The 26512-nt window shown below is 35.3% G+C and overlaps 1 protein-coding gene across 1 annotated transcript in view; it reads left to right on the top strand.

Moving 5' to 3' along the window:
• Window positions 1–1062: 1062 nt before the first annotated feature.
• Window positions 1063–26512, top strand: part of LOC133534788 (neuroendocrine protein 7B2) — a 37822-nt gene continuing 12372 nt past the window's right edge. The window contains exon 1 of the mRNA XM_061874065.1: window positions 1063–2776. The gene's annotated coding sequence lies outside the window, so the exon portion shown is untranslated. The remainder of the gene's footprint in view (window positions 2777–26512) is intronic.

Raw genomic sequence — 26512 nt, 5'->3', positions numbered from 1 at the left:
AAGAGAAAATTTGAAGTATTTTGATATTTTCTCGGCACCTGTAAATTTTCTACCACTTTATGCGTTAAAAGTTGAATGTCCTATTCGTTTTTTATGTGTTTAATGTTTTGTTTTTTTGCTCCGGTCATGGGATGTATGGCGCCATTAATTTTAAAATAAAGAAAAGTCAATGAAACATCAAACTTAAGCAGCTCTATGGCTCTTCTTGATGGTAAAATGTTGCCTGTGTTTAAAAACTGATGATAAATACTTATTTTACAGGATTTGTCTATACCATCCCATTACTGGTGCCTGTTCCATAGGAGTATTTAGTCTAATAGGTGTCGGGGTACCACGGAGCGGGCTACTTCTTTGCTCAGAGGTTGAATCACCTACACTACACCTACGCTTCTTCTGGGCAATGTGTTTTCTGAACGAATCCTTAATTAATGTACCTACGAGCTATAATATTATGTATTTATCTTTTCAATTATGCATAGAACTTTAATGGAACTCAGATGTGAAGTTATGTTACACGTTTTGAAGAAAACCGCGAGTGTGACACGTCTCACAGACATACTGCGCGTAGTAACAGTATCTTTGGATATTTTTTTATCTGGTAATAATCACAGTGTGTGTCGTTAATTTTACTATGTCACTCTGTATTTATACGTGTTATATGTATAAAAAAAATTGTGTCATGAATTTATGTTACCGGTTTAAAAATATGTCCCGTATCAGATTTAATAGTAAGTATGAGTGAATATCGTATTAGTTTATTTAAATAAAAATAAAAATTACACTTTGTACATCAACCCACCCCATATCTCACAACAGACGCCACTAACGCATGATAAATGCAATTTCTACTCTATTACATAGCACTAAATGAAAAAAAAATGTCTCCAGTAGCCATCTACACAACCTTCATGTCACTAAATATGTGACCATTATGTTATATTTTAAGCTCCCTCTATTGAGCACTAGTTAAACTATAGGTGATGGTAGACCATGGAAGTCCTACTAAAATGTAGTCTCACTTAGTTCAAGTGTATTCCGCTAGATGGCAATATTGTTATAACCCATTAACTTCATAGTCATTTTAGTAAATAAAAAAAGGAATGTTAAATCACGTTATAATTGAGTTGTATTTTTATAGAAAAGTCACCACTGTTGCGTTAAAATAAAGTTGAAAGTGCCTGGTGTTTCTGGAGTACCGACAATAGGGCAGTTTACCCTGCGTAATAATAGTATGTAACTACCGTAAAATGGGTCTATTTAGCTCCAAATTTGAAATTTAATTTAAAGTTTATGTTTTCTTTTTTATTTTGATGTTGTGGTAAGTATCTTGAGATATAAATATGTCGATTTAAAGTAGACCGTCACATTACATTTAAATTAGGTTTTGATATAGTTATCATATATAAAAAAAATGAGTACAATTACCTAGTGGGGAGCAAAGTAGGCCATTTTACGGTACTTAACTATACAGTAGACCCTTTTTAAATCTAGTATATGAAAGGAAGGCTTCCTGATATCCGAACGAACGTAACTAGGTAGGTATACAAAGCACTAAGTGTTTACCCCTGACAACATAGCAGCGAATTAAAATAAAAATAAGTTTAAAAAAAATATCATTTTTAGGAGGTACAAGCTCTTATTGCTAATTGAACTTTTCTTTTCAGGGGCAATTAATTTTCATTGGGACAATTGTAACGACTCCAGACACAATTCGTTTGTGTTGTTTTATCCCAGAGATCCCATGGCCACCTCCTGTCACCTGTCGCCATTATCAGATCAGCTCCATGTCATCATAAAATTGCATTGTCATCCGATTTTCAGCTCAATCGGAAATCGGAAAGTGGGTCCAATCTAGCTTCCAAGATTTGACCCACACTAACAGGGTAAATTAATTAAAAGCTTGTAAAAATATGATTGCACTGATTTGAATTAAGTATGTGAAATAATAATTAATTCAAATTAGTCTCACTCATTACATCTTGCTTGCACCAATAAGCGACTTATTTGCAGTTATTGATGTAGACATGACTTAATGTATGTGTAGGTAAGGTACCTACACAGGTAGGCCTTCTTCATCTGCCTCTATCGCTTTAATCCGCAAGAGCGATAGAGACAGACAACGAAATTTCGATTTTCGTTTTTCGCGGTAGGACCTCTGGTATAATTGCTTTGAACTTTGTTACAGTCTTTGTTAATATACCAGAAACGGATCATGATCAATACTAGACATTTGAGCCTACGACCTCCAATTCGAAAGTCTACCCTTGTTAGAAAGGTTCTAAGCGAATTTTTACTCTTCTCTTCTTCCTCGCGTTGTCCCGGCATTTTTCCTCGGCTCATGGGAGCCTGGGGTCCGCCTGACAACAAATCCCGCGATTTTGGCGTAGGCACTAGTTTTTACGAAAGCGACTGCCATCTGACCTTCCAACCCAGAAGGTAAACTAAGCCTTGTTGGGATTAGTCCGGTTTCCTCACGATGTTTTCCTTCACCGAAAAGCGACTGGTAAATATGAAATGATATTTCGTACATAAGTAACTTATGTACGAAATAGTCATTGGTACGAGCCGGGGTTTGAACCTGCGACCTCCGGATTGCAAAGCGCACGCTCTACAGCGCTTCTTCTAAACGAATTTTTACATGACGACAATTTTCAAATCGTGTCGCTGTCGTGAGCACGGCGCGACCCCCGACTGCGTAGAAGAGCAGCGCGCAAGCGCGACCCCATCGATCCCCTACTCCAGCACAAGCCATCATTCGTCCGGCGTTATTTAATTGGTGAGTACATTTCCAAAATTTCCACCAAGTGCGCATCAAATCGGATTTCTTTTCAAATTTGAACTATTCAGTAGTAAAGTCAAAAACAAGTGCATGTACCTTGCGGTGGCATTGATCATTATTGTTGCGAGTTTGGTCAAACTACACGTAAGTTGATTTTATTATAATTCCCCTATCAAATCTTGGTAGAACTATGACGTGAGCACGTCTCTTTTTGTCTCATTCGAAGCTTTCACCTTGATACTTTTTAATTTCATTTTATGCAATATAAGGCTTTTCATACACTTGTTTTGTTACATAACTCGATATTCAATACGCACTTGTTTTTTCGCTGACACTTCTGGATTCCTGTTTCATTATTCTTAGGTAAACGTATATTCATTGAATAGCCGGTGATTACCTACACTATTACTCTCTGGACGATAAATACAGCTTTTTAGACACTTTACGCTGTTATTTAACAGAAAAAAACGAAAGCTTTAAATAAAAATAAAAGGCTTTTAGGCTTTAATAATTCATTTATCACACTATTAACACGTTCATAATCTTTAAATCTATTGTTTTATGTCGTACTTCTAATATAAAATTAAGCACTTCTGAAGGTTTAAATTAAACCAACAGTCTTTTCTTTTGTCATGTCACTTTCAACAGGGGCTATTCAAACACTTCACCCCAAGAACCAGTGTCACTGTGATCTCCAATTATTCATACTCACAACGGATCTCAAAACTACATTTATACTGGCCTGAATCGCGATGCGATTTGTAAGCGGCGCGTAGGTATAAACTGTAGGAGAAAGAGTGCCACGTCACCCCGCGAGCAACAGGTTCTCAGGGAGGCGGCTCGCCCAGCTGTAAGGGGTGCTTTAGGAACAATCGAAGCTTAATGTCAAGGGCGAAACTCCCACGGCATTTTCCTATTCCGAATTGTACGTTGCGCTCTCTGTCAAATAAATAAATAAATATTATAGGACATTATTACACAAATTGACTAAGTCCCACAGTAAGCTCAATAAGGCTTGTGTTGAGGGTACTTAGACAACGATATATATAATATATAAATATTTATAAATACTTAAATACATAGAAAACACCCATGACCCAGGAACAAATATCCATGCTCATCACACGAATAAATGCCCTTACCAGGATTTGAACCCGGGACCATCGGCTTCATAGGCAGGGTCACTACCCACGAGGCCAGACCGGTCGTCGATTAGTTAAGAGGAATTCCTAGTTGCGATTTTTCCATACAAACGCTCTCGACTGATTCCTCCCTGGATTTTTAACCTAGAGCAGTGATTTTTTCAAATAAGATCAATATCATCAATATCTGTGCCGCTATGTTTTGCTTTTTTGGATTATTTTATTTTGAAGAAAGATACAGCGCCTCGAAAATCGCAAAAACGGCTAAATTGAATTGGCTGTAAAAAAAGGCACAGTATACAAATATGACAGAAAATATCCAAAAAATCAAAACAGAGCGGCATAGAATATTTCTTCCTCTTGCAATTTCCAAAATTTCATAATGATTAGTTGCGTTTTGGAGGAGGAAACAGTCGAGAGCGAAACCTCGATTTTTGAGTTTTTTGCGAGTGAATTTCGGTCCGAGCTGCAGTTGTCCTTATCGCACGAATTGGAGGCGGAGACAGTTTCTAAATATACGTACACAGAAGGAATAGTGATGGGCATAACATCCTTATTAGGGATTGCAGAACCGGTACTGTTTTAAAGAACCGGGATTTCCCGGTACTTTCGGAACTGGTCTAATTATTTCATTATTTTAAATAAAACGACAGCATTTTGCGATTTGACCACCTTTCGTATTATAATTTAATAATCACATTTTCTTTTATTACGTAGTAGGCAATTTTTTTTAGAAATATAGTATTTTACATTGCTCACACTTGTGCGTCACAAGTAAAAGATAACTACTTTGATGTTTGCCACTAGATAGCAAATTTAATGAAATTACATTGACGAGGGGATTTATATATAAGTATCGCAGTCGTATTGTATAATCCGCCGTATTACATTACGGCTAGCCGATATCAAAATAAGGGCCATTTTGAAATGCGGCGGTTCAACGATTAAGGTATGTTGGGTAAATACCGGATGCGGGTGAAGAACGTAGGACATTCATTTCCCCCTAATTTGGCTTTATTTTTTAATGTTGGCAACATTGTGTAAGACGCCATTTCATTGCGCCTCGACTGTCAGTGTCCCCGCGTCGCTCAGGGAGTCGGGCTTGTGCTATGTGCAATCACAGAGAGCAAGGTAAATTTCGCGAATTCTTCCTTCTATCCGATCTTCGCTCTGTAATTTATTTTGCGTATTGTGATGAAACTGTGTTTGTTTTTGTAATTGTGTTAACAGACCTAGCACTGCTGTAGACCGATATCCGATCTTGACCCTTCCAGGTAAAGATCGGACCAGAAACAATCAGATCTTTACCTATTTAAAAAACAGCAGTGATTATCAAACTTTAAATTTTCTTCAATTTACCTACTGACCTTAATTATCACATTTATTGTTTTCTTGATCACACTTTCGTACCATTATTTTTATCCAGTACCACTACTAGCGCGACGGTTACTGACAATGTAATTTTTTTAATTTCCGCAACCCAAAGGTTGCCTTTTAGCGATAAGACCGCATGTTGTTTACCTGTGCTTACGTGTATGTTTTCTTTTGTATTGTTTTCTTTTATTGAGGTGTGCAATAAAGAGTATTTATATTGTATAGGGATGATGATACATGTTGAAATTTATAACAAAATCGAGTAAAATAGATAGCAAATGAGCAATTTTTCGCAATAATGTACCTACACATACGGATGCATATGTAGATGTGCACGCATACATACATTGCTAGTTTCGGATAAAAAATAGAGATAGGGCTTCGAAATTAGTTTCCTTAAAATGCTTCAAGAGGGCTCTCTTTTCCTATATATTTAATTATTTACTTTACTCTTTACATACGATCCTTACATTTTATCAAAAAAAAAAGATTGTATATCAACTATATATTGTAAAATTAAACCAACAAAATCGCAATTTTAATTATTTTCCATACTTCAAGATGGGCTCTCAGTGACCTTGACCTTTTTAAAGAACTACTAGTCTTTTTTATTTCTAAGTTTGATTCTTATTTTTTTGGCGACCTTCATTAAAAATGACTGGGCACGATTATTTTTTATTTTGATTTTTGTCCCTCCTACTTAAGTACTTCATATCTTCCAGTACATTCCATTCAATAAACAATACATTTACACTTTCCCTAAACCTGTACAGTTCACGAAATCTTAAATTGTCAAAACTACGCAACGTATCTATTATTTTAGTGGTTTTTTTTATTACTTCGGGTAAACCTTACAATAAGAGGTTTCTTAGCACATTGTTTACTTATCAAATTGTCTTATGACATAGGTATCAAAGTTTGAGAGCCACAATTTTACCAATTTTAGTATCCGGGTTAAGATCGGATACAAAAGGGTAGACACCGGACCTATTTCTTTGTGATACCTTATTCTCTTTCCATTAGAAGTAACTTTTTTTCACCATCCAATGTTCTCCCTTGATGGCAAAACACTCGTTACCCTAAAAAAAAAGTATGTCTCATCTTTACACAGGTACAAAACTAAAACCGTTCTATATTGCAGATTACCAAAATTCAGGTCGAATCTACGGTTATTATTTAACGATTCGCTACGTACTTCAAGAATCTGTCACGTGTTGAGATCTCGAAAAAACATTTTTTCACGAGACCTCTCAATTGGTCCCAAAATTGTCCGGCATTATCCCAACATACTTTACCCAGATTGTCATTGCGATACGTTCTTCAATAAGGCGGCCCAAGTTTAGCCCCATCGTACTACAAGTTAAATAGATTGTAGTTTAACCATAGGTATTATACCTACTTACAAAATTTCACAACACACCATGATCACTCCCAACTTACTGATACGGATAGGTACAGTTAAGAGGAATTCCTAGTTGCGATTTTTCCATACAAACGCTCTCGACTGATTCCTCCCTGGATTTTCAACCTAGAGCAGTGATTTTTTCAAATAAGATCAATATCATCAATATCTGTGCCGCTATGTTTTGCTTTTTTGGATTATTTTATTTTGAAGAAAGATACAGCGCCTCGAAAATCGCAAAAACGGCTCAATTGAATTGGCTGTAAAAAAAGGCACAGTATACAAATATGACAAAAAATATCCAAAAAATCAAAACATAGCGGCATAGATTATTTTTTCCTCTTGCTGTTTCCAAAATTTCATAAAGATTGATTGCGTTTTGGAGGAGGAAACAGTCGAGAGCGAAACCTCGATTTTTGAGTTTTTTGCATGTGAATTTTAGTCCGAGCTGCAGTTGTCCTTATCGCACGAATTAGAGGCGGAGACAGTTTCTAAATATACGTACACAGAAGGAATGGTGATGGGCATAACATGTTAATGGATAAAATGAGAAAAAATACACCAACAACCAACAGTCGATCGCCGTAATATAACCAAAATACCACGTAGTTCTAAGAAAAGGGTGCCATGTGTTTCACACTCTTTAATGTAACAACTATTATGTACCATGGTTTCGTAATAAATATTTATATTCTATTCTAAAATGTACCCGTAATGGCCTGTCACTTCAAACCGTTTTTTTGTATTTTTTTACATTGCAGGTCATGTAGTGCTTATGTTTAGTTATGTTTACTATTAAAGGCCTGTAAACAAAGCTAAGTAGGATAATAGGTACAACCTGCTTATTTTGATTAAAACATCATAAATACCCATTAACAATTAGATTGTCTTGCATTGCTTACACTTGTGCGTCACAAGAAAACCACTAGATAGCAAATTTACATTACGGCTAGCCGATATCAAAATAAGGGCCATTTTGAAATGCGGCGGTTCAACGATTAAGGTATGTTAGGTTAATACCGGATGTGGGTGAAGAACGTAGCAAATTCATTTCTCTCTAATTTGGCTTTATTTTTTAATTTTGGCAACATTGTGTAAGACGCCATTTCATTGCCTCGACTGCCAGTGTCCCAGCGCCACTCAGGGATATCGGGCTTGTGCTATGCGCAATCACATAGAGCAAGGTAAATTTCGTGTATCCGACCTTCGCCCTGTAATTTATTTTGTGTATTGTGATGAAAATGTGTTTGTTTTTGTAATTGTGTTAATGTCTAATTTCGTTTAAGATGTTTATTTATAAAACAATCCAATCAAAAACAGACCTAGGATTGCTGTAGACCAATATCCGATTTTGACCCTTCCAGGTAAAGATCGGAAAGAAACAATACGATCTTTAAAAACAGCAGTGTATGTCAAATTTTAAATTTTCTTCAATTTACCTACTTAATTATCACATTTATTGTTTTCTTGATCACACTTTCGTAAATCAAAAGGAAAAGATTTAGGTAGTCTATTTTGTATGTATGTGTATGTACACCTACTTCCCAAAGGTTGCCTGGAGATTGCGTTTTAGCGATTAGACCGCATGTTGTTTACCTGTGCTTATGTTTCTGTTTTCTTTTGTATTGTTTTCTTTTATTGATTATACATGTTAAATTGTATAACAAAATCTAGCAAATTAGCAAATTTTTCGCAATAAAATGAATATTTAAATACTATATGGAAATGATTAAAAATACAATTTTTTTTTTCAACTTTCAAAAAGGAATTAAGTAATAGTAACATACGATCAGGAGGGCAACACTCAGAAATGTAGTTAACATTAGTAAAGATGGCGGCGACTTCTATTAATGGGATCCGATAACATACTTTTGCGTAAAGCTGAAGCTGCCGATTATGCAAACTACATCACCAGATATCACTATAAGATTGACAAAATTTAAAGGCATGAATACAACATTAAGAAGGTTGCATATACCTCGTATGTCAAGAGCAAGACTTATCTTCATTCATAATGTTGTTACCTAGCAACTGTTGTTTACTGTAAAAAAAAAATTAAACAGATATGATTGATATGAACTTATTATTCCTCTAACGAACGACGACGAAATTACCAGGAATTATCCTAACATACACTATACCTGTCCTTACTTTACCTCCGGAATATCTTGAATTCACGTCCAGTTGGATATTAAGGTCAAAGAAGAAACGCTCAGTTGAGGACTAGGCAAGTCAGTTATGAGCACATGAAAGAGTTCTAGATCAGACTGAGACACAAGTCACAGAAGACGAAGCTAATGCAGCTTTGTACACAAAGATGAACATAGGTAAAAAAAAGAACAATTCCAAACAAAATCAGAAGCTGAAGTACTTACAACACCTAGTCTATTACTATCTTGTATACCAAATTGAAAGCAATAAACATATCTTGCATTACTATAAAGTATGTTTTTTTATTCCATTCTTTTTAAAACTTTTCTACATAACATTAGGTCTACTTGGGTGGCTTACAAGTTAGTATTTTGTTTAATATCTTGTAAACAGAAAAACTATGAAAGTTACAAGAAATCAAACAAAAAACTAACATGTATACCGCCGAAGTAGACCTAATATTATGTAGTACGAAAGTACCTACACATACGGATGCATATGTAGATGTGAACGCACACATGTATAGTTAGTTTCGGATACAAAATAGAGATAGCACTTCGAAATTAGTTTCCTTAAAATGCTTCAAGAGGGCTCTCTTTTCCTATATATTTTATTCTATTACTTAACTCTTTGCATACGATCCTTACATTTTATCAAAAAAAAAGATTGTATATCAACTATATATATATAATTGCAATATTTTACCGTCAAAATCGCAATTGTTAACACATTGTTTACTTATCAAATTGCCTTATAATATAAGTATCAAAGTTTGAGAGCCACAATTTTACCAAATTTTTGTATCAGGGTTAAGATCGGATACAAAAATACGAAAAATAGAACATTCGATGACAACTTTTAAATTTTTATTGTTGGCTGCAATTTATATACGTAGGAGAAGGCTAAACACCGGACCTATTCTTTGTGATACCTTATTCTCTTTCCATTTAAACCAACTTTTATTCACCATCCGATGTTACCCCTTGATGGCAAAACACTCGTTACCCTAAAAAAGTATGTTTCATCTTTACACGTGAACAAAACTAAAACCTTTATATATTGAAGATTACCAAATTTCAGGCTGAATCTACGGTTATTATTTAATGATTTGCTCCGTACTTCAAGAATCTGACACGATCTAGAAAAAAAATAATCGGGAGTTCTCTCAATTGGTCCCAAAATTGTCCGGCATTATCCTAACATACCTTACCCAGATTGTCATTGCGATACGTTCTTCAATAAGGCGGCACAAGTTTAGCCCCATCGTACTACTACTACTATTTAGATTGTAGGTTAACCATACCTACTTACAAAATTTCACAACACACCATGATCACACCCAACTTATTGTCACGGATAGGTACGACGACCGAAGCAAGGACATCATTCTTTTTTGTTGTCTTTATCTGAATTAATTAATAGATACAGTATAATATAATAAATAAGTAATCAATTATAGGACATTTTTACTCAAATTGACAAGTACCACAGTAAGCTCAATAAAACTTGTGTTGAGGGTACTTAGACAACGATATATATAATATATAAATATTTATAAATACTTAAATACACAGAAAACACCCATGACTCGGGAACAAAAATCCATGCTCATCACACGAATATATGCCCTTACCAGGATTTGAACCCGGGACCATCAGCTTCGTAGGCAGGGTCACTACCCACTAGGCCAAACTGGTCGTCAAAATAATAATTAAAAACAATATTATGTGATAACATCAAAAACAACTTATGTCGGGCAGCGCAGGATGAATTCCGGCCGGCGAGCCGGCAATGTCAACGGAACGGCGCGCAATGAGCGGGCGCTCGCGTCTCGCATCTGTGTGCGCGCACTCACACTTAGATAGCTCCCGCTCCCGCCCACCGCAGCGCGACAGAAACATAGCTTCAAAAATTCGAGATTTGAAAAGTTGCTCAGCTAGGAATTGCTCTTAAGTGTAAAAATATGGGTGTACACATCTTACTCAAAAATATGTCCCATAGCATCTTATTCCAGTGTAATAAGAGCGTAGTACCATATTTATGAGACGATTCTTTCGATACATATGCACTTGACTGTACGACGACAACCGAAGCTGAGACATCATTCTTTTTTGCAGTTTTTACCTATATGGTAATTAATATCAATCAATCAATCAATCATTTATTATTTCGTCATCATAGGTGTAAAATACATTTAGTACAGGTGATAGGGTGTTTGGTATTAGGTTGTAATAGATACAGTATAATGTAAAAATGAAAAACAATATTACGTGGTAACAACAAAAACAACTTGCGTCGGGCAGCGCAGAATAAATTCCGTCTGGCTCGCGGACGATGTCGACGGAACGGCGCGCAATGAGCGAGCGCACGAGTCTCGCGTCTGTGTGCGCGCACTCACACTTAGATAGCTCCGGCTCCCGCCCACCGCAGCGCGACAGAAACATAGCTTCAAAATTTCGAGATTTGAAAAGTTGCTCAGCTAGGAATTGCTCTTAATAATTAATTAATTAGTTAATTGATATTTTTATTAATATTAGCACAGTTTTAAAATGAATATTGATTCTAATCAATAAGAAATAAATCCTATTTAAAATATAAAGTCGCGTCAACAACTGCCGAGGTTAGGATACTTTAATTAAAAATATACGTAAATAAATCAATAAATAATAATAAAGAATAAATAAATACTGGACAATCTTTCACAAATCAAGTCCTACAGTAATTTAAATTAAGCTTGTGTTGTGGGAACTGGACGACGATATACACCGTGTTTTTATTGAATTGCGTTTACTCCGGGGTTTCGGTAAGTACGTTTAAGGAAACTAAATGGCATAGTTAGTTTTCAAAAAAAAAAAATTTTTTTGTTTTTTTTTTACTATTTTTATTTTTATAAAAGTAACTAAATGTTGCATATAGCGTTGTTGTAACACGGGCATTACATTTAACTCAACCAAACAATTGAAAACTGTGACATATCAATGTCATTTCGAACGTCGATCGTCCGAGATAGTACTTACGTTTAGTAGCAAATGTATGAACTCGCACTAAACACTAATCAATAAGTAAACAGGCCCTAAGGCAAGTGTACACGCTTGTAAGGGTCTTATAAGATAAAAATTAATGATTGATTATCTCCGAAATGGAGTTAGTTAGAATATCGGTATCTTTGAGAAAGTTACTTTATTTAAGCTCAGGAATGCACCCTCGAAATTAACGCAAATCAAAAAAAACACGGTGTATAAGTATATAGAAACATAAACAAAAAACATCAATAACTGCATAATGCGCCATAAATACAAATGAAATAATAACACTTTAAAACCATATTTTAATACGATTACACGAAGACACCGCCCACCTTCTATCATCTATCAAACCGTTGGACTGGAAGATACTCGTAACAATAACAGAAAATATGCAAACAGGTATTAATGTTTAATTACACAGAAAACACTGCATTGATAATTTGGTAAAAAAGGGTATGTATAAAGAATAATTCCAAACCGTGACACTCTTAACTAACAGGCGGTATCAATCAAAACACAAATATCTCTAAAATAAGCTAGTTTTCGTCCATAAAATCGATACAGGTAGTCCTAAGCCAGCCCCGATGCACTCGGGCTTGCGCCCTGCATCCCTTTATGGCATGACCTACGGCGCAGTATAGCTGTGATAACATAGTAGTAAACACACACGTCAACACCGTTACTTATCTATAATTTAAGCTAATTATATGTATTATTAAAGAGTGTCCACGTGTAAGATTTGCGCTTTACAGAGCGTCACGCAAATTCTGAAAGTCTAAAAAATAAAGTAGTTTTATGTATTTAGCGGTAGCGGTGATAATCATAGTCGCGACTCTGGTTAGATTGAGCGATTCATACGTAAGTATTGTCTTTAATTGCATTTTTTAATTTTTGTTACGTTTGTACCTAATTGTACACACACAAACCATTTTGTATGTTTACAATCTTTTATTTAACTTACTTTGTTCGTCTAGACAGTGTTATCACTTATGTACCTTTTTTTATACTACGTCGGTGGCAAACAAGCATACGGCCCGCCTGATGGCAAGCAGTCTCCGTAGCCTATGTACGCCTGCAACTCCAGAGCTTTACTTACTAAACACACTTTCTTAGCTTAATTAATATTCATCTGGGTACTAGTACCCAGCCATCTTTGCATCGATGCTAGTAGCCATCGATGTTTTTGTTCTAGAACAAAAACATCGATTTAAAAAAATTTCATGAAAACAGCTCAATACATATTTGATATAACACTGATATACCTAGACATACATACAGTACGTACGTACGACGTTTTTAAAAATGAGTGCCTACTGCTTAGCCAAGATGGATATCATTGATAGAAACCGCCAATTTAAACTCAAATAATGTATGGAAATGTTCACGTGACTTTTCGTAGCGTCTGTCATCCCGATACATTTTTCCTTTTCGATTGACGTTTGTCGATGTACGATTGTCATCTTGCCTAGGCTCCTGATTTTACGTACTCTGATTGATATGAATTGATAATTATATTTTTATACTTATTACAATATAGGTGGAATATTGTATTTTAAGACATAATGCAATGTTGGTGCTTACTGCTTGCGTTGTAGATATATTTTGTATAAACAACTAGGAACAAAATAAGGCTCCAATCAAAATAATTGTAGAAAGCATCCTGCTTACTGCAGTACTTTGCAAATCTCTTAAATATTTATGTAAATATATTTACCTGTTTTTGAAAATGTACGTTATTATTTTGACCCTGGAGTCAACAGTCCACTTTGAAAAGTCATAACAAAATAGCAGTGGCAATCTAACTGTGGTTACGAAATATATACTAATCCCACCTACGACAAAGTGCTGCGCCTTTCTCCCCATTGATAATAATTATGGCTAAGTACTTTAGCATAATATAAATATTAACAACATAAAACTCTTGCGTCAAAAGTTCTCTTTACCGAGGTCCTCGTTCTCACATTTGTTATTCAGCATTTAAACGCGTAGTTATTGAAATCGATAAACCCCATTTGAGTACCTGTGATATGCACTCAGGCCTGCGCGTTGGAGCTTCTGTGTCATCGCAATCATTCTCCGTACATGGGCTATCCTATTTTATTGTCCTTAAGTGTTGTTAAGTCATGGTGTAAACACACACACCCTCGCTGTCTAAATCGTTCTTGCATATTAGAGAGATAGAGGTAAATAGACGAACGAAGGAACAAGGTGGTTCGCAGTAGAACCACTTTGCCCGAAGACCCGAGTTGTCCGTATTCGCGTAGGCAATGAAAATACACAGAGCTCCTATCGACAGTATCGACGTTTGTTAATAATTTAGACCGGATGACTGCCTGTTGCGTCTTGGGTGCAATTTTCTTTGAGTAGAAAGCTATTGCTTTATTGTTTGATCTTATAACATAAGTGATCGGGCTCTTGGTTGCCACTCGGGGTGAATGGCCTCAATAACTGCAGCTTATTTAATGTCGTATATTTTATAAATATGTTACCTACACCAAAAAGCGTTTTTTTTTTCGACCAGTTTAAAAGGTATCGCGTGATTAAAAGCGTATCCATATTACTATTTTAACTAGATATACCGCGGTATGGCATCTAAAATTCCGACACTGAACATAACGTTACCTATGGCACGCAAGAAAAGCAATGTGATAGCTAACATAGAGGTATAATGCCCAATATTACAAAGCTAGAGCGGTATTCCATTTGGACCTGGTGTGTATGTCGCAGTCCGATCGTATAATCCGCCGTATTACATTATGGCTGTGCAAAAACAGCGGCGAACAACAACATTCTGGCGGATTTTCATTCAGACGCATTCAATCCACCTAATCGTTAAACCGCCGCATTTCAAATAGGCCCTGTTTTTGATAACGGCTAGCCGTAATGTAATACGGCGGATTATACAATCCGACTGCGACATGTATATGCTTTAGTACCTACAGAGCTTTAGTTTGAATCTCGTCGCCTGTTGCGTCGACTCGCGCTGTAACGCCGAAAAGGGCGGATAGATTATGCTTCAAACTGCAACATGCTAAACGCTACAACCCTGGAAACTAATTTGTCAAAAGAAAGTGATTTGATTACAAAACAAATGAAACTGTACAATGAGGTCAATGAGTCACCAGTAACCCTAGTGTAAATTTATTCGATATCCTCTAATTCTAGTATTCTGTAATTATTTAATTTCTGAATTGATATTTTATTAATTATGTTTTTGTATATCTGTTCTGACGATCATAATATGAATTCTTGTAGATTGACATGCCTGCAATTTATAATGTAATCTGTATTATGAAATAAGTAAATCTAAATCTAGTGAAACGTGACGTACGCGTTTACGTTGTCTCATTTTGTATGGGATTTTGAGTTACCAAAACGTCCCGCTTGGCGCGCTGTTTCTAAATCCCATACAAAATGAGACTTAACGTAAACGCGTACGTCACGTCACGCTATCGAATAAATTTACACTAGGGGTTCAGTTACAAAATTGTTAGAAACGCAATACTGGCGTGAACTACTTGTACAGTCAGCATCCAAAGTAGCAGTCAAATAATGCTTCAAAAGTGTCTACCATTCTGTAACAGCTTAACGAAAAGGAAGATGAGAGGGAGGATATAGAACCGTCTATATGTAGAACAATTAAGACTGTAAAATATATAGTTTTGAACTCGAATTTTGGAGATTTATTTATATTTGGAAAAGCTATCTGGAATATCAAATACTTTTGGCGCGTTGTTTCATCCGCTACTTTTGATGCAGATTGTACAGTGTGATACAGCTGAGGTTCATTACGGGAGAAGATGATGTGTTCCCGATCGGCAATGTTATGTTTTATTAGCTCCCTTAGTAACACAGACCATTTACCTAAAGTTAATGTTAGGTAAACAAAAGTAATACTTAATCTAATTATGGCTTTATTTTTTTGTTTATGCGTAAACCTTACATTTTTTAACGATGAAAAATGAAAAAAAAATCTTGGAAAGCATTGATAAATACAATTTAATCATATCTTCTGTAAAAATTAATGTACATAAATTAATTTGTTTTCCGACTTGGCTAATCCTTTGTCAGTCGGTATATGATTCATTAAGACAAAGTATAACTAATGAGTCATTTAACATATTATAATATTTAAAAAAACTATCAGATGCGTGTCAGATTTGCACACGCATGGTTCCGTACTATAGCACGGTTTTGATTTTTTTACTGTCTCACGATGGATCGTCTCTTACACCATTTGTATCGTATTATGTACTTAAAAGAAGATACTTATACTAAGCATCTTCTTTTAAGTACCTATTGTATAACAACAATTAATAAAAATCACATCAAATTTTCCAGTCTTTATATTTTCCCATTCTAGAGAAACAATAACAGAAAAATAAAAAAAAATTGCTGCAATACACACTCAATGTGCGAATATTACAACTGTCTACCTTTTACTATTCGGCCAAACGAATGCAGTATAGGTTCAGAAAACGGATTTTTAACAAGTCGTAGCGCTTTTTTGGATCACAATAGGGCTGCCATAAATTTAATTAGATATCTTGAGGACTGTATCGATTCGAATCTTGAGCTTTTAACTTTCACTCGATAAAAAAAACAGGAAAGGAACAAATAACAGAAAAAAGGAATAGGTCAACTATTAACAAAGTATGAGTCCTTAGTTACTCGAAATAAAGGTATAAAATGCACTTTAAAAATTTGTAACAAGTTACGCACAAAAGCTGAAAATATAAAAAATTGCTTCTAAAAATCGGCAATATCCTGTTTGAGGGAACGTATTGGTTACTTTTTAGGGTTCCGTAGCCAAATGGCAAAAAACGGAACCCTTATAGATTCGTCATGTCTGTCCGATTATGTCACCGCCACTTTTTTCCGAAACTATAAGGGCTATACTGTTAAAACTTGGTAAGTAGATGTATTCTATGAACCGCATTAGGATTTTTACACAAAAATAGAAAAAAAACAATAAATTTTGGGGGTTCCCCATACTTAGAACTGAAACTCAAAAAATATTTTTTCATCAAACCCATACGTGTGGGGTATCTATGGATAGGTCTTTAAAAATGATATTGAGGTTTCTAATATCATTTTTTTCTAAACTGAATAGTTTGCGCGAGCGACACTTCCAAAGTGAAAAAAATTGTGTCCCCCCCCCCCCCCCCCGTAACTTCTAAAATAACAGAATGAAAAATCTAAAAAAAATATATTATATACATTGCCATGCAAACTTCCACCGAAAATTGGTTTGAACGAGATCGAGTAAGTAGTTTTTTTTTTTTTAATACGTCATACAATTTTAAAAAAAAAATTTTTCTTCAAACCCATACGTGTGGGGTGTCTGTGGATAGGTCTTCAAAAATGATATTTAGGTTCCTAATATCATTTTTTTCTAAACTGAACAGTTTGCGCGAGAGACACTTCCAAAGTGAAAAAAATGTGTGTAACCCCCCCCCCCCCCCTGTAACTTCTAAAATAACAGAATGAAAAATCTAAAAAAAAATATATGATATACATTACCATGCAAACTTCCACCGAAAATTGGTTTGAACGAGATCTAGTAAGTAGTTTTTTTAATAAGTCATAAAATAAAAATATTTTTTTTTTCATCAAACCCATACGTGTAGGGTATCTACGGATAGGTCTTCAAAAATGATATTGAGGTTTCTAATATCATTTTTTTCTAATCTGAATAGTTTGCGCGAGAGACACTTCCAAAGTGGTAAAATGTGTGTCCACAGTGGTAAAATGTTGAACGAGATCTAGTAAGTAGATTTTTTTAATACGTCATTAATGGTACGGAACCCTTCATGCGCGAGTCCGACTCGCACTTGGCCGCTTTTTTATTTAATTAAACGTCAAAAAAAATTAAAAAAAACATGATATGCGCGCTCCCGGGCACGCCCTTAGTTTATATATACATGTATATATTTTTTATTTTTTGTGGACAATCCTACACAAATCGACCTAGCCCCAAACTAAGCAACGCTTGTACTATGGGTACTAGGCGATGATATACATACATATATAGATAAATACATACTTATATACAAAGAAAACACCAATGACTCAACAACAAATATCTGTGTTCATCATACAAATAAATGCCATTACCGGTATTCGAACCCGGGACCACAGTCTTCGTAGGCAGGGTCACTCCCCCTCCCAACTGGGCCAGAGTGGTCGTCTTTATATTATTCCAGCATTTTATTTTAAAAAGAGAGCGTAACTTCGATTTTAAGGCGGCGACTGCGACAACTAACTTATTGTGTAAGACATGTTGGCTCTCTCAGGTACGGAACCCTGAAAAACAAACGAAGACCGAGAATCGATCACACCCGGACCTTTGGTACGTGACCGAAATGTGCAAACGTACCACCACGTATCAACTACGTAAATAGGTAGACTGTATTTTACTAGCGAAACCACGATCAGTGACATCATTTAGCGGGTCATTTGTTTTAATATGCTGTGGGGTACAATCGATAAGAAAAGGATCTATTTGATAAGCAAATCTGTAAAAATAAATCCAATCACACTTCATATATCAAACGATACTATTAAATTCGTAGAATTAAATATTTGAGAAGTACCTACGATACCTGAACGCAGTATTTGTATCGACTTAAAATTTACGACATTGAATAATTTCCTTTTGATATTATGTTATTAAGAAAAACTTTTTAACAAAAAATAAAACCTACTTCAAATATTACCAAAAGCGCCATACATGTACCTATAACATTTGAAGAGTTCCCTCAATTTCTCCAAGATCCCATCATCAGACCCCGACTTGGTGCCAATGGGACCATCTCGGGGTTATACCCATTCGATTAAAAAAATATTTGAAAATCGGTTCATGATTCTCGGAGATATCGGGTAACATACATACAAAAAAAAAACCTCCTTTTTTGAAGTCGGTTAAAAAAGAGGGAGGGAGAGCAAAAACTCGAGCGCAACAAATAATATTTTGAGAACTCTAGGTATAGCTGAGTGAGTGTGAGTACATACAGTTTTAATATTAAAATAAGCACACTTAGTCCTTCAGAAACCATAGGTATGTTTATAGATTAAAAGTTTTGACGATAACAGTACATTAATCGACTGTGCAATTACATTTATTGGATCAACAGGATCTAGCGAAGTCCTACACAATCTGCACCAGCTCACCAAGCGATAAGTTGCAGATAAATATTATCAGGCGTTGTATCAGGAAATACTACTCTGACATTAAAAGGAACCTTATACTAGTTCTAGGTCGAGCATCTACGAATTTCGAATTAAATACGAATTCGCAATGCAATCAATTCTCCATTAGCTAATTGAAATGTTATAGCTGACACCTGGCCGAGTATAGGTTTTGAATTTCTTGATAGGCCAACATCTTAAGCAATAAAAATCCTACTAAGCATCTCGTTACCTTGAGAAAGACATATTTGGTGGTAAAAGATAATTAAGTAAGACACTACCTAAACAATATTTACCTAATGACGAGAGCTCATAATATGACATCACAATGTTTGAAAAGTGATTTATACATTTTATCAATAGCTTGGTATTTTATGGAAGTAGGTTATTTTAGAGTACTACCAGAGGAAAACTCGATGTAGATAATAAATGCCGTAAAATGAATGACACATAACATAACGTTATCCATATAACTGTTAAAAATGTATACAAGATGTAACAAAAATGGTGGGGATCCTTTTAAGGGCATATTCGGTATCGTGTTCTAATTAGGAAAAATTTGTAGAAAAAATGTTTAAGGCGAAAATTGAGGGATGGACGACTGGGACGGCCTGCCTAATAGAAAAAAAAATGCGTCAGCATGGTTCCTGGTCACTATGCCCGTCACTTTCGCGCTTACAAACTTGTTAGAACGTGACAGGCATGGTTACAAATGATAAAGAGCCGGCCATCTTAGCCCTACAGAATAGCAGCGCAGCGGCAGCATGTTCCATTTTTATCACCTGACACTATGCCAGTCACTTTTGCGCTTTCATACTTGTTAGAACGGGTCACTTATGGTGACAAATGATAAACAGCCGACGATATGTGAGCACGAAAGTGACAGGCATAGTGACAAGTGATAAAAATGGAATCATGCTGCCACCGCAGCAGGGCTAAGATGGTCGTCTCTTTATCATTTATCACCATGCCTTTCACGTTCTAACAAGTATGTAAGCGCGGAAGTGAAGGGCATAGTTACAAGTGATAAAAATGGAACCATGATACCACCGCAGGATACCGATTATGGCTTTAAAGGGAACCCATTTTTTTACAACCTGTACGCCTTCAGGCTCCGAGCGACAGCACTGTATATGCGAACGTTTATAAAACGATTAGAGTCAGACCAAGATAAGTTGGCAGCGATTTTGATAGCCCAGACGGTGCTCCGTGTCACGTAAACGTCATAATTTCATAGACGATTGTCGTTTAAAATAACCCGTGCACCGTCTGGGCTATCAAAATCGCTGTCAACTTATCTTGTTACGACTCTAATAAAATGTTGAGAAAATAATTATATTATTGGCCTAAATTGAACATCGGTATTACCTTAACTTAAAAGTCGAACACATTAACATAGTGCGCATGATGGCAGTGGGGTCATCCCCGACTACTCGGTTCAGATAAGTATGGAATAAAAGTTACGTTTCACTATCTAGGCGCCCCCGCATGCAAACTGGTTGCTTCGGTCTTTATAGTGATGATCTCCGTCCAGGTATATTCAGGTTTTATGATTGGATTTATTTTTTAACGCAGATTTTTTGCATTTATAAAATATGACACAGGTAGGTAATGTAAGTACCTACTTCAGTTTTTTACAGGGTAAAATTTAAACCACCAGTCATACTCCGCGTAGTGACTTTATATAGGTCATTCTGAACAACCTTTACTATGGGACCAAAGCCGAAATCGCGTAAAAAATGTTGGCTGTTTCATACATTCCGGCTGATGTGATGCCGCTGATTTCTATGGGACGTAAAGTCACTACGCAGAGTAGAGCTGGTAGTTATAATTTCACCCTATATATATAACGTAAGTGCAGAAGGTTCACATTTACAATAACCAGCTTGAAACTAGAAAAGTGTCGCATACAATTTTCGTAACTCAAAGATATAGGATGTGTGAATGAGTTTATGAAACACGTGAAGTGTCTCTGATCTCCATGGTCATCCAATTTCTGCCAAATATGTAGTTCGATATAATATAATTTCAGCTAAACTTTATTGCCTTCTTTGTAAATTATCTGTTTTAACTTTAAAAATCAAGGTATAAAACATTAGCTTTTAATATGAAAATAAGTAATCGTAGATGACTTAATTTACCGACTATAAAGTTTCGCAATAAAATTACAATAAGACCCCAAGCCGTACCTACGAAGAATACCTACACTTTCATTGTACCTACCTGTTTTTGGTAATTTCAAAATCATTGAAAGCGTATACATAAATTTGACCTTATTATTTTATTATAGTTTAGATATAAATGATTTCGTTTCATGATTGCTTTGAAATAGTTACTTAAATTATCGATATCGATATCGATAGACCGCGAACACGATAGTTTCGCGCGGGCGGAGGACGCGTTCGAGCGGACCGATCGCCCGCCTACGGCCGGCGCGGGCGCAGGTGCCCGCCATGCCATATTCTACAAACACCGCCATACAATAAAACGCCTATTCAATTTGGTAATCACTTTTTAACTGGCTTATTGTTTTTATCCGGCCATTAAAAGGAAGGAAAGTATTGCTTGAGTTTTTACTTTTGGAGACTTTTTTTTTAAATTGTACTTACCTATAATTGTCTCAAAATATCGAATGGCAGCTACTGTTTGATTAATTTTATCTAATTTTCCTTTATTTGTTTATTTAGACTTAACTGATGTTTTCAATCAATTTAAAGCTGAATTATCGGTCTATTATCTTTTAAATCAGCATATGATTGTTTTAATAACTTTGATTTGTTTATTCTGTTATGTTTCAGACAGTACAAGCGACATTTTACTACAACCAATACATGTGAGATATCGTTTTAATTGGATTTTATAAGCTATTATACAATGACCATAGAATGGAACCTATCCGTAGACTCTAAACATAATTATCATTAGGCGCCATACAATCGTGTTGCTGTAAATGTATATACATATATGCTAATATTAGCAATCAAATCTTTACATCGTAGCGTAGGCTCCGTAGAAAGCTTGAATGAGTGTTGGTGAATGGACGGTGCTATATTACATGCCGTTTGTATGTCCAGCTTAAGGCCGGCTGCACATTTCCTTCGCATCCATTACATGTTGATTTATTATTAACCATTAAGTAGTCTACGGTGGCAAAGCGAGCATACAAAAGCTGCATTCTCAGCAATGATTATTATAACTCCAGATAGGTTATAGAATTTCCAAAATTAAAGCGCTTAGCTTGTACAAATTGTACAAGTTGCCTTTAGTCGCACCTAGGCAAGCAAGAAATGTACATGTGCTAACCGAAAGAGAAAGGGACAAGCTTATGTTTAACAAAAAGTATCACAAAGATAAATGGTATGCGAAAATAATCAATTAAAATAGATTAATTCGTAGGTAATGAAATAAATGTGGAAGTATTATATATGCTCCTTTAGTATAACCTATCTATAGTTATATAATACCATTGATTCTCAGTGCAAGTCTGCAAACAATTTAAGATCAAATTGCGGTTTTTAAAGTCCGAATGTGGCTAATAAATGAAACATGCAGCGTTAATGAACTAGTTACACTCTGCAATTGAATTTTTAAACATTGTAGGGATCCGTTTGAGGCCACGATAATACTACCGAGTATTATCGATTTATCGGGGCGGATCGGCCGGAGTATTATCGGCGTTCTGATTAAGAAAAAGGAGCAGAAAAAATATTATTGCGCGAAAAAAATTTTTTTTTCTATGGGCCAGGTCATTCAAGTCAGCCAACCCTCCATAAAAAGGCCAAAAAAAATTCACGTCAATAAATTACGGATCCCCACTATTTTGTTACATCCTATATCTATACAACTCTCTCTAACATACTTTTATTATACAAAAAAGTAAGGGAAATATTCACTTCTTAGACTATCTTCCAATAAGTATGTAGCCATCCTAACAACCTGATTGGAGCCTATGCGATGTCTGGGCCTTGTTTATGGCACGTTCGGACTAGGCTCGCAAACCGGTATTTACTTTGCGCTACAGTCAGAGTCGTATTTCGATTTCTGATAGTTGATAGTTTAATGCGTGGACATCAACATAATATGTACTGGAAGGTACATTTGTTGTGCTAGTTTAAACGTTCTAGTTTCAAACGATAGTATAAATGGAAAGTGTAAGAATTACTAACAACAATGTAATATTGACTATATTGAAATTAGATTGCGCAAATAACAAAAATTGCTAAAAGGTTATAATTATTGTGTAAAGACCATTTCCTTGGATTTGACAGAAATTTGTGATATTTGTAACTATTTACACTGTTAACCTACCAATATATCCATGTTTGGGTTACAACACTGATTCTCTTTTTTTGTTAAGTAACTTAACTAAAATGTTTACTAGATCAAAATACGCTAAATCATGAGATCATTAAAATCTGACAATCGTAATAATAAAGTGTGACGGTTTGTAGCTTAATTATATCCTACATAACCATATCACTCATTTGACAAACAGTTTTTATTGTGAAAAGTGAAGGGAATCAATTAAATAATTATGAAAACATAACTCAAAGGATGCCGATGGACAAAACTGTTGATAGCATCTTAATCGCCAACACCCACTGGTCGCGCCACAATGGGGACCGGGACGGTTTTTTTATTCGTTATAAAAACATCAAACAATGATGTTATGTCATGTTAATCCGTGTATCATTTGATTGATTTACGTCATATCTGCTTTGGACACGAGGCAGAGATGTTTGCGAAATAGCTAGCTGAAAACAGAAACCAAACCACATCATGTACACCCAGCTGCAAAAATACATGGCCATCATCTTTATGAATTACTTATTTATTTTCATAACGTCCATGCCGTTTTGCTGCTCGATTTATCTAAATAAATAAATGGAATAAATAAATATTATGGGATAATCTTACACAAATCGACCTATCCTGACAGGAAACTCAATAAGATTTGTATTGTGGGTGCGAGGCGGCGATGTATATAATAGATATGTAGATATAGATAAATACTTAAATTACAATACATGCATAGCTCAGGAACAAATATTTGTGATGAAATTACCAGAATTCGAACCTGGACCTCCTGCTTCGTTGGCGGGGTCACTCGCTACCGACTAGATTAGGAGGCTATCAACCACCACCGCCGTTTGCCCTTGGCCATTTGTTGTTACCAGGCAAAGTACAAGATAAAGTTTTTTTTTTAAATATTATAGGACATTATTACACAAATTGACTAAGTCCCACAGTAAGCTCAATAAGGCTTGTGTTGTAGGTACCTAGACAACGATATATATAATAAATACTTAAATACACAGAAAATACCCATGACTCAGAAACAAATATCCGTGTTCATCACACAAATATATGCTCTTACCAGGATTTGAACCCGGGACCATCAGCGTCATAGGCAGGGTCACTACCCACTAGGCCAGACCGGTCGTCATAAGTAAAGTAAACTTCGCAACTACGCGATGTCCAGAATACGTGGGTGTTCAATGATTGTTATGTCCCAAGGCATTAGTGACAGAAATAGGGACACATAGGTATCTATTTTTTGGATGCCATCTAGTGGAAATTTACAGCTATTAGGAGATTAGGACCTGCATCCAAACATTAATTTACTTTTTCTATTTTCTGAACGTTCTTACTTATTTATTTATTTATTTAATCTTTATTGCACAATACATGAAGGTACACATGGCGGACTTAATGCCTTAAGGCATTCTCTACCAGTCAACCAATGGGTTAAACCAGAAAGAATAAGTAGGTGCAGTGTCTTTTAAAGTAAATAAATTTGTAACCAAGACTATATATGAATATAAAGTATATATTGATAAACTTACACATATACTAATACAAGTAAACATACATATATCGATACATACATAATTATACCAAGTGTGAATCGTTAAGTTGATGAGGAAGAAAGTTTAATTATTAATGTATATTGTGTACGTACACAAACATAATTATGCAAATATCATCTCCGTGAACTTATTTTATCTACGATCATGTGACTAATACAATTTCATCCAGTGCTAAAAAAACTATGAATCTAATTTGTCTCAGACAATCCTGCAAGATTCGCTCGGCAACCGATGACTAATTTATGATTTTGATGAACTGTAACCAATTAATTATGATTGATGTGTCTCGAGCGTGATGTAAGACTTGGCTGAATACGATCAAAGTATTGGGACTAATGGTTTGAAACGAGATTGTGACGATTATACAACTTTTATATAGGTACGGAGCGACCACGTATAATTAATACAAAAAAAAACAGTTCACTAAACAGTTTTAATGCCATAATATTATTTACAAGCTTAAAGTGCAAGTCATAATAATTACAATTAGCCCTAAGACCTAAAATACTTGTCGTCGAGGAGTTTCATTCTGGTCTTCACGAACAGTTCCATTTCACCAAATGGCACCGTTTAAATACAAATGCTTGGTCTTGGGATAAAAAAAAAACTATTTTCATGCCAATAAGATATGAGGAGTTCCCTCGATTCCTCATGGATCCCATCATCTAAAAAGTAGATTTTGTCAAAAGTGGGACCAATTTGTAAGTAAGTATATACTTTTATCAAATAAAATCTTAATCGGTTGAGAAATTACGGAGTTCTAAGGTAACGAACATAAAAAAAAAACATACAACCGAATGTTAATAACCTTTAACCTTTTGTAATTTTTAAAATCGGTTAAAAATAGGATACAAATTTAATTTTTATAAGTGGACCACGCTCACAAACTTGTACCACCTTACAGCGCTTAAATATTGAAATCTATTAGATAATCTAGGTGAAAAGAAAAGTCAAAAGCGATACACAACTTGTAAAACTTGTGAACAGAGAGAATGCAATTACTGCTTACTAAGGCCATGTCTAATCATTAATCACGTACAGCATTATTTTTTGGGGTAACTCAACAAATTGGCACCAAGTATTTGGTATGCAAAAAAGGTGCATACGTGCCATTGTCGGAATACGGACTTGGAAAAGCTGCGAACCCTTCTTTAAAGACCTTGGCATATTGACTGTCCCTTCTTTATACATACTGGAGTGCCTAAGGTTTGTAAAAAAATATGACAGTCGTTTTATAAAAAACAGCCCAACCCGGCACGTACCTTCCGGCAAAGAGATACACTTTTAAATCCACGTGCACATTACGCACTTTTTAGAAATTGCATTTTTAGCATGGCTGTTAATTTTTTTAACAAACTACCAGAATCGATCCAAACTTTAACGATAAACAGATTCCGCAATACGATAAAAACTTTATTGGAAACCAAGTTCTACTATGACATATACAAATATTTAAATGACAACGAACTTTTTTGATGCATATTTTTGTAATATATTACTTATCTAAATTATATAATTTAAATGTATACCTTAATTTGACATTTAAAAATTAGAATTTTTACATTAATTGATAAGCA

Source organism: Cydia pomonella, chromosome 2, assembly GCF_033807575.1.
Source record: "Cydia pomonella isolate Wapato2018A chromosome 2, ilCydPomo1, whole genome shotgun sequence".
NCBI classification, from domain to species: domain Eukaryota; kingdom Metazoa; phylum Arthropoda; class Insecta; order Lepidoptera; family Tortricidae; genus Cydia; species Cydia pomonella.
This window is presented reverse-complemented; position numbering and strand designations above follow the sequence as displayed.